The sequence below is a fragment of the Spinacia oleracea genome, chromosome 4 (genome assembly GCF_020520425.1).
Source record: "Spinacia oleracea cultivar Varoflay chromosome 4, BTI_SOV_V1, whole genome shotgun sequence".
Classification (NCBI taxonomy): domain Eukaryota; kingdom Viridiplantae; phylum Streptophyta; class Magnoliopsida; order Caryophyllales; family Amaranthaceae; genus Spinacia; species Spinacia oleracea.
In genome coordinates this window covers 139,877,251-139,888,239 of record NC_079490.1, presented here as the reverse complement: position 1 = coordinate 139,888,239, position 10,989 = coordinate 139,877,251, and the positions used below count along the sequence as shown (strand labels likewise).

General features: G+C 34.6%; 1 long non-coding RNA gene across 1 annotated transcript; it reads left to right on the top strand.

Moving 5' to 3' along the window:
• Positions 1–3,620: 3,620 nt before the first annotated feature.
• On the top strand, positions 3,621–5,332 carry LOC130471839 (uncharacterized). The gene is made up of 3 exons (XR_008932143.1): positions 3,621–3,813; positions 4,754–4,892; positions 4,980–5,332. It is a non-coding gene; the product is annotated as an uncharacterized lncRNA (long non-coding RNA).
• The last annotated feature ends 5,657 nt before the right edge of the window (positions 5,333–10,989 follow it).

The window sequence follows — 10,989 nt, the reverse complement described above, 5'->3', positions numbered from 1 at the left end:
CTCTCTCACCAGAGGTTGCGCGTTCATCTTCGGAAGCATCCCAACCAATCGAACTCTTCACCAACGGCCTCTCCGAAGGTCGACCCCTCGAAGATTTCGGTAACCTCCTCGAAGGCACGTTCTCTCTCTCACTAGAGGAACCAACAACGAACTTGCTTTTGCCCCTATTCTTTGCCATGGTCGCGAAATCTCGATCTAGGGTTTAGAGTGAGGGGTAGAAGGAAGAGCGAAGAAAAAAGGAGAACTCAGAAGCAAATTACCTTTTTCCGAAGCGGAATTCGCCGATAAAGCGAACAACACAAGTTCCCGAAGTCTAAAGTTGGCCGAATTTCGTAGATCTGAAGAAGCAAATTGCACTGCGATCGCCGGAATTTAGAGAGAGAATGGGTTTGAAATAAGGAGTAAAAAGTTCAAAAGGAGCAAAGCACCCAGTATTTATAGAAAAGAGAAAGGGCGCATCAACTTCCTCAAACCCACGATCTCCATGACACATTACAATTCCCAACACTTGTCATCAATGCAAATCATCCCTTTTCAAAAAAGAGAGGGAACTTTCGGACTTCTGACAGCTGGAAACCCACCCATTTAATTCTAAATGGACCGGGTCTGGGGGGCATGTTGTTTGGGCTCCCAATTGATTCTCAATTGGGCCACTAAGTCCAAAGCCCAATGGCTCTAAACAACAACATCAAACCTACCAATGGCTATTCAGCCATCCATTAAGGCCCAAGGCCCAATAACAATAAATGACCTATGGGCATTTATTATGCAAACACTATAAATAGGCCGCCAAGGCTCACACCTCAAGGTACGTCCAATTTACCGCCTTAAGACTACTCTTCTAGAGAACTTCTCTCTAGAATCCGAGCATCATTCTTACTTAGGCATCGGAGGGGCTTTCCTCGGAAACACCCCCGAGGCTAGTGACTTTGCTCTTGTGCAGGTGAATTCGGATTCCACTCATTCAAACAAGCAAGATCTTCAACACATACAAAAGGGCCTTCATTCGAAGCCCATTGTTTCCATCTTTACAACACCGGAACATCTATTACGTAGTAGTGTAGTACAATAAGAAAGATTATGCCTGGGAAGACAAGTAAATTGACCGGTATGGAAAAGTTGTGGCAATAGTTGATTAGTTGCATGCATCTCGCGTTAAAATGTTTTGTATGTGTATATATTACGTACTTTAACGTTAATTCTTGTTTTTGTTTAATTGGAATAAAGCACTTTCTATAAGATGATCGATAGTTTGCCTTCTTAATTTCTTTTTCCTAATGATCGATAGTTTGCCTTCTATCTTAAACTATCCCCCCATCTTCTACCAACACTAGTGGAAAAACAATCATTTGCGTCGCTATAATTGCCTCGCTCATTGTAATGTGTGACGCAAAAATACTAATTTAACTTTTAAAATAGGACTTGCGTCGCTGTTTTACTGGCCTATGACGCAAAATTACCAAATACGAGAATTTTTTGTCATCTGCGTCGCTGTTTTGCTAATCTACGATGCAATGTACCTCTTGTTTGCGTCACACCTCATTAACCTGCGACGCACAGCTAGGAATCTAGCTGGATACTGCGCTAGGTTTACGAAACCTCTCCATCACAATTTCTCTGTCTCCCCTCTCTTTCTCTTTCTCTTTCTCTTTCTCTTTCATCTTCCTCTCTCCAGATCTCCATTGTTGAGACATCAACCTTTCTTTATCTCTCCTAGATTTCAAATCTCCTCCCCAAACTCCGTAACTCTCCTCTCTAAATTTATGTTAGTTTGTGAATTTGAGTTTTTTTTATTGAGATTGTTTGAACTTTAAATTGAGGATGCTACTTCTGAAAAAGGGACGGGTGACGACGAAGACGCCGCCGTCGACGAAGATGTTGTTGGTTCTTCTTCTAAGACTACTATGGTCGTCATTGATCACTGGTATACCTCTCTTTCTTTCTCTTTCCTCTCTATAATTTTTTCCTTTGTTTTTAGGGTTTATGTGTTTTCTTGCTGTTAGATTTGTTGTTGGGTAGAAGAAAATGGATTTTAATTTTCTGGGTTTCTTTGTGATTTTTTGGGCGATTTTTCCGGCTTTTCTTTAGTCAATTTTGGGCAATAATGTTCGTCATTTTCGACTCTTTTTGCTAGTATTTGTTGCCCTATTTTCTTAAAGATTTATTGATTTTTTGGGCAATTGTGCACGTATGTTGTTTGATTTTGTTGCCATTGTCTGAAGCTCTTTTGTTGGTAACTGATTATGTGAATTTTTTGCTATCATTAGATATTTCATGGATAGAAGAGAATTGGGTTTAAAGAAAAATTGGTCTGCATTGTTAAATGTAATTCTCTGGTAATTGATTATTTGAATTTTTGGCCATCATCTGCATACTATCGTTTAAAATTATTTATTTATCTTTTTGCATAAAGTACATGGGTGAATTTAGAGTGGTTAGTGTCACTGTACAGTTCGACTTTGCATAGGGCTTTCGTGTAATTTGTGATATTAATCCTTCCCTTAACAGTTTATGAATCTGCTATGAATTTTTGTTTGAAGTCAAGCTTTAACAAATTGAGATGTATTACTAATTGAGTTTGCATCAGGGTACTGTTTGTGTTCAATGTTGTTAGTAATATCATTAGGTTTTTTTTGTGTATATAAGATTGTGCTTTTGGCTTTACTATTCTTGGGATGAGGTGTGGGTGAAGGAGATGTTGGCTGAGAACTTCATTGTTGGGTTTTTTACAAGTGGGTTGTTTGATTTTTGATGAATTATGACCAATGCTTTCCATTACAAGTGGGTTGTTTGATTTAATTAAAAGAAATTAACTACATATTTTAATTTTCTACTCTACATATTCGTTAATTCACTAGTCTTCTGTTTAATGTGTTTATTTGATTAATAGATTTTGCATTTCAAACAAATGAGAGAGAGAGAAATGGCAGAGGTCAACAAGAAGAGACGCTCAAGCCTTAATCCACTCTCTCCGTTCTTCTTATGCCGCCACTCCGACTAATCTCAAGGTTATCTCTTTCGCTCTCTTCACTTCTAATTAACCTTCTTTCTCTATTTTTATTTCCTGACTTTTTCTTTGCAGTGGTTGTTCTACAGATCATCGACCTATACAATGTTTATTCTACTCTACTACTCTAATTCAGGTACTTCTCTTATAGACCTGCTTATTCTAATGCTTTGGTTGTTTTGAATTTTATTGTTTTTTGATGGATTTAATGTACTTGTCAATTGAATTGGAAGTTTGTAACTTAAGGTTGTTGATTGGAAAGAAGTCATGAACTATGTAGTTTTATTTATGGTGTTTTGGGTTTTATTTATGTATGCAAGGGAGAAGGATTTTTCTTCTGAGGTAGCTTAATCATTTCAGTGCGTAAATTTAATGGCAGGTTTTGAAACATCCTCATGTAAATATGTAATGGCTCTTTTAGGTGTTGTGCGTGTTAGAACTATACAATTGAAACTTGTATATAGCATAGTATGTGTCCCTCTGTTGTGTCTAGAAAATGTTTACTTATGTTATTTTTCCTTCAGTTGCTTTTTCACCATATGCACTCCGAGTAGTTTAACTTCATTGGAGTGGACTTGTTCTTTTTTCACTTGTCATTTTTTAATTTATATTCTACACAAATTGTTGAATTCTGTACAGGAAGTATGCACCTGCTGAACTTCAGGCTCAAGTGATAGTGGAAGCACTTAGCACCTCTTGGTATATATAATTCCACACCAAATTAAATTCGAGGATCGCTCTCTCAATTTTCGCTGATGACACTTGTTGGTCATGCGTCAAACATCTGCACGGCCTGTAGTAGAACTGTAAGTTATACTGGCTATCACACAATGGATTTTATTCCCCTTATTTGTCTGGGTGCATGGGTTGTTCAATTCTCTCCATTCGATACCTGAGGTTAGGACTGTCAACAGATTTGCTAATAGATAGTCATTCCTTTAGATGATTACATATACGTGTTTAGTTGCATTTTTCATGCGATATATTTTGAATGCTTGTAAATTTTGAGATGAACGAATTTGAATGTGAAAATCTCAAGTTTTGTGATTGGAAATCAATCTCAAGCTTGATCCGTTTTGGTGTGGTTTGGTCAATTCATAAGAATATCATAGATTTGTGGCTCATAATTCGATGATTTAGGGAATAAGATGTTTGATAAAATAAAATTAAAATTAAAAACTGCTTAAAGAAATGTTCTTTTATGAAGATTTATTTGATTTATGCTCATTAGCTCTGAGAATTTCTTTTAAGTATAGTATTGGTGTTCAAGGGTAGGATGTCTGTTAATTAATACATTACATATTACATCACACAAAGTTAATTAATCTAACTGGTCTGCCAATAAGATCTGATCTTTATTGATGTTAGGCCAATGATCCGTTTTTGTATGGTGATATAATAGTTGCCGAAATGGTTGGTTTGGCTGGGGTTTTTCTTAATTGCAAATGATTGAAAATTACCATAAATGCTGCTGAAACTTGAGTAGTCAGTACCAATTTCGCAAATATCACTGCAGGATTTACAACTAATTTGTAACAGAGTGCTAGTTGCTTGATTACTTCCTTTTACTGGTAAGTCTGGTTGAATCAATGTAGCTAGCTACATTTTATGTTACTAAGACTTGTCTAGAAGTGTTAAGAGTATACGTGTTCAAGTGTCTTACACGGCTGTCGAAGGAATGTTACTTCTATAATTTACTTTAAGTGTGTGCAATTTAAACTCATTCCATCTGAAATGGTATTGCAGGACAAGGTGGTGGTGTCATACAGAGAACTGCTAGTGAAGCAGTTCTAGTTACGTTAGTGGCAGCTCGTGACCGGATGTTGAAAAAGGCGGGAAAAAATTCTCGGGGGAAACTTGTTACGTTGTTTATTCAACGTCAGATGTGCGTGATTCTGTAACTGTTTTATGTCATGTTATGTTGGTTCATTTGTTAGATTAATTTATGCTCACGAGTAACTATGGATGGCAGGATCTTTTTTACTATATTGCAAGTGAACTTGCAAAATTTGTTACCCAAGAAGGTGAAGAATTTCGACTTCCTTGTGGTAGAGAAAGGGAACTCGGTTTTACCTTTTCGTTCCCTGTAATGCAAACATCCATTGACTCTGGAACTTTAATCACATGGGCAAAAGGCTTCTGTATAGATGATACGGTAAAACTTATTACCTTGGTGCTAAAATTTAGATATTAGTTAATTTTTATGACCATGGCTATTCTGTTATCTACAACCAGTGTGCTCTACTTTTGTTCTATTACAGTATAGCTTAGTGTTAGTGGTTCTAGAGAAATGTTGCTGAAGTCATAATGGTTGATATGGCTTATTGGGATATATTCAGGACTCACGATCACTTGCTAGCTTGTGAGTCTGGTTGCAAGATCCTGTTTACATATTAGATGTTGAAAAATAAATAACCTTGATTCGATATATTTTATATGTCCATTGCCTTTGTAACTCGATCTCTAGCTAGCTAGTTCATTGTAATTTTAACTTAAACTTTTATGTTTAAAGTGTAGTTAGGTTATCAACATGTTGGTTGATCTATGGTGAATTTGCCTTTTATTGGGTTGTAAACTGTTTTGACAGGTATATATTAATGTATTATAACATTCCCGGTATTGGGAAGGATCAAATTACAAAGGAAACATTGTCGAAATTTTCACCTAGCTAGTTTACTTTTTTTTTTATGCTCATATACTTGTACTGAAAGCTACTTATTTTATTTAATCTTTGGATTAAATAAAATCAGCAGCTCATTTTTTTTAGAATATCCAAAAGTCATTTGCGTCGCAGATTGGCTAAAACTGCGACGCAAATGACTTTTTTTTAACATGCCGAAAAGTCATTTGCATCGCAGTTTAGCTAATCTGCGACACAAATGACTTTTTTTTAACATATTGAAAAGTCATTTGCGTCGCAGTTTAGCTAAACTGCGACGCAAATGACTTTTTGGCATGTTAAAAAAAAGTTATTTGCGTCGCAGGTTAACTAATCTGCGACGCAAATGACTCTCATTTGCGTCGCCTAAATGTGCGACGCAAATGACTTTTTTCATTTGCGTCGCAGCCAGTTGCGTCGCACCAATGTGCGACGCAAATGGGCTTAAATGACCGACGCAAATGACTGTTTTTCCACTAGTGCAAGAAAAGTAGGTTGTGATTTGTGAATGCAAAGAAAAATACTCCCTCGATCTGTATTTATTTAAGGGATACACTTGTCTTTTCCGGCCGTATTTATTTAAGAGATACACTTGCCATTTTTATTAACTTATCAACTCCACCATCTAATTTATTCTATGACCCACCATCCTATTAAACAAATAATTTCATAAACCCACCACACATTTCAACCCCCAAAATGACATGGTCCCCACTTATTTACTTATTAAAATATATACTCAACCCCACTTGCTTTATTATTTTATTTCATTCAATTATCTATCTATTACTATATACTAAAAGAGACACCAGTAATGACACGTGTCATTTCCTGGTGCGATTTTTTCCCGCCAATTTTTTTTATATTTTTTTACTTTTTTTAAAAGATTTTACTTTGCATTTTTTTAAGGAAACTACAATAAAAATGAAATAAAATATAATTGAATTACCATTGATAGAATATGCAGTTATTTTGTAAATATTATGTATTAACTAGATTCCTAATTAATAGCCTCATATCACGCTATTGTACAACATGTAGTTTGTATATATACTGACAATACACAATCAATGAAAGTCAGTGGAATTATTTCTCACAGCCATAAATGTAACTACGTAGTACATGATATATTATTGGAGGAAAGATGAATCAATATTATTTTCTCATTTGCAATTTGATTTTATTTATGTATTGTTATAACTTTTTAATTAATTTATATAATATTTTGATTTCTAACGTTAGTCTAATAACAATACACGGTGAGTACGGATATTAATTAAAATAATAATAAGTGGTAAGTATACAACTATATAATCCTTAACTTTGTACTCCTTATTGTACTAATATGCATATTTAACTTATTTGGATATTTATTTTATACAATATGAATTCATACTTTTTCATATATATTCTTTTTACTTTTACGTTTTCCTAATATCACAAATCTTTTATTTATATTGAAATAATAAAATATTTTAGTAATAAATGTGCGTTGCACGGGATCTAACCTAGTTCTTCTTAATACCCGTGTCCGACTAAGTGTATCTCTTAAATAAATACGGAGGGAGTAATGAAAAACTAGTATGGGCCCGTGCTGATGCTCGGGGTTTCTATAAAATTAGGAAGTAAATATAATAGTGCATTAGATTTAGAATACTTACTCTGTAGATTATAATGGCAATAACATAAATAGGGAGTAATTATGAAATTAATAAATCAATGATATATATATATATATATATATATATATATATGAGAAATATTTATTTCATGATGTTAGACAATTGAAATGTTGGTAGATGCCTAAGACAAATGTCATATTCTAATAATGTTGCGTATGTTATAAATTGTATGGTTTAACCATTTGACTGAAGTACCTACTTTTTTAATTATTAAATTGATATACATCAAATGCAGAATTAAAAATGACGTATCTTTTTTGTTAGAATGATTCGAATTAATTTTCAATTTATTTCATAATTTTTGATGATTTATTTCGAAAGCGGTCATTATATTTATGTTATTCAAATTTCCATTCTGAGGATATACAACCTGATTTTAAAATTAAAAAATAAATAAATCAGTTTTCCTTATTTATCTTTGTATTTATAATACATTTATTTAATACAAAATTTGATATTTCCTTTTTTGTGAATGGTTATTTTTCCTTTTATTGCTAGTTTGATTGAAGTTGTGGATTGATGAGTTATCGTTTTAGTGAATATGATGTGGCAATTGACGTGGCATAAGTGAGAAGGGAGTATTGGGAGTTTTCTCACCTCTCATTAACCATCATTTTGCTTTAATTATATAGATATTAATTATTATTAGGGGCTTTGAACTGTATTTGGTTGAACTAAATTTAATGAAGTTGAACTGAATGGAATTGAAGTGAACTGAATGCAACTGAAATAAAGTCCAAAAGAACAAGATATTACCCTATCGATAACCGATTTGGGTTTATTTTTAAAACTTAAAAAACTCGGTTATAAAAAAATTGTAAGCATAAACAAGATCTTATATGTGACCGGCCACACCATCAACTTGATGGTGTGGCATGTTCACACTTATGAATAAGCCAAGCGCATTTAAAGCATAGAAAATAAAGTAACATTAACATAGAAAATAAAGTAACATCAATATATACACAGAACCTCTAACGTGAAATTGAAGAAAATTCAATAAAACAAGAAATTAACAGCGAATACAATATATAAGTAACACCCACATAGAAAGTCAAGTAGCACCAGTCTATACAAGGAACCTCTAACATGAAATTGAAGAAACTGCAATAACTAAAAGTAACATCAGCATAAAAAGTCAAGTAACATCAATCTATATAAGGAACCTTGAACATTAAATTCAAGAAATTGAAGTAAAACAAGAAAATAACAGTGAATACAACGAATAAGTAACATCATCATTGAAAGTCAAGTAACATAGATCTATACAAGGAACCTCTAAAATGAAACTGCAATAAAACAAGAAAAGTAACAACGAATACAATATATAAGTAACACCAGCATAGAAAATCAAGTAACACAAGTCTATATATACAAGGAACCTCTAACTTGAAATTCAAAAAACTGCAGTAAAACAAGAAACGTAACAGCGAATGCAATGTATAAGTAACACCAATATAGAAAGTCAAGTAACACTCATCAATAACTTTATTCTATTAGTTGTGCGTGTCACACCATCAAGTTGATGGTGTGTCTGATCACACATAAGACGCGCTGAATAAACTTAGGTACGTTTATCCCATAATAAGTGAGATCGACACATATCCTAACATAATTCGACGAGTATGTTAACTAATCTCTATATGTTACGTACTCTTAGGTTCATTTTCTAAATTAGAGGATTAATGGGGCTAATCCTGAAGGAAATAATGCCCTTGGTCCAAGTATGCATTCAATGTTAAGTCTAATAAATGCGGTTCAGTATTAATTAACAAGTTAATAATTCAGTGAGATCAAGTGAGCTGAATGCCTAGCTAGAGGCCGCTTCAGTTCAAGTGGAATTAATGATATTAATCCACAGCTTACTCTTGACTGAACCCGTAGGGTCACACAAATAGTACGTAAACGGATCAAGTATTTAATGGCATTAAATACTCCATCTATGGATATTCGGAATCGACGGATCTTGGTTTCAGTGGGAGCTGAGATCGTCACAGGCAAGAAATGAATACTCCGGAAACGATGATATTACCGGAAACGGAAATATGGATCGTGTCGGAAATATAAATATTATCCAAGTCGTAGATGTTGCCGGAAACGGAAACATGGTACGTATCGGAAAATATTATCGGAAATGGAAATATTGCCGGAATGGGAAATATTGCCGGAAACGGAAATATTGTCAGAATCGGAAATATTATCGGAATCGGAAAATAATTCCGGAAACGTAAATATTAAATATTTTTTCGAAACGGAAATTGATTCCGGAATCGGAAATATTGAATATTGTTCGTATCGGAAATGAATTCCGGAATCGGAAATTAATCGGAAGCGTATCGTACGAATTAGCATCGGACGAGGCCTGCCAGACGAAGGCCCAGCACGAAGCCGGGCCATCGCCCAGCAAGCCAGCGCGCCACAAACGCACCAGCCAAGGCTGCGCCAGGCCCACCGCAAGGCAGGCCCAGCGCGCGCCAAGGCTACGGCAGCGTGTGGGCTTGCGGCAGTGGGCTGCGAGCTCGCGGGCTGCGCGCGCGCGCATAGCGCCCCTCGTGGGCTGCTGTGCGTGCGTGTGTGTTTGTGTGCTACTCGAATCCTAAAGCTACCGGAATTTGTCATATGATTAAATCTAATCCTAAAAGATTTATTTTATTTAATTAGAGTCCTAGTAGGATTATAATTAAATAAATTAGTATCCTAATAGGATTCCAAATCCTTTTCCATAACTCTATAAATAGGTGCCTAGGGTCACATATTTACATCGAGCATTCAAGTATTCAAAGTGAGTTTTTGAGAGCAAAATTCAGTCATACAATTGCCTATAAAGTGTCGAAAATTCTAAGTACCTTAAGGGCGATTCTATTTGGTCAATCTTAAGGCGGATCCGGACGTGCTGTGGACTATCTAGAGGGACGACACTTGGAGTCCTAAAGACTTGTTCTTGTTCGGTTCGGGCGCAGCTAGGGAAGGCACGCAACAAAGAGTATGCATCTAAAACTATGCTAAATGATTATGTGTAAATAATATGTTTTCCTGGCTTTATGGTTTTTCCGCATGATTTATGAATTGTCATATGTATCATAACCTAACAGTGGTATCACGAGCCTCTTATTATTTTCATAATCTAAAATTGCATGAACATGGTTAAATATTACAAATTTGCAAGAATTAAAAGGGGTGATTAATTTTCGTAATTGTTAATTAATTACAAATTGCGTTTATTTAATTATACGTACGCAGTTTTTCGGCTGTTTCTTCGTTACTCATCCAAATCGAGTGATTTTTGTGTCAATTCCGCATGTAAAAGGCATTCTAAAATTTTGACAAAAAGAGTATTTTTCTGCCGAACCCAGAATTCTCAAATTCGAAGCCTAACTATGACTTTTCGGAGGTTTTAGTTTTTCGAATGCAAAATTTCGTAAATTTAAGATGTTAAATTAAATATTTGCGATTCTTGTTGATAAATCTTGAATTTTTGATTGACCTACTGTATATGTTTAACAAGTTTGAATGCCTAGCCTTGTTAATTATGCAATCTAATTTGTAATTATGATTAATTTGTTGAAAATTAGAATAATTTAGAATTAATTTGATTTTCATAATTAATTATAATTTAATTAGATACCTATGATTAAAAACCA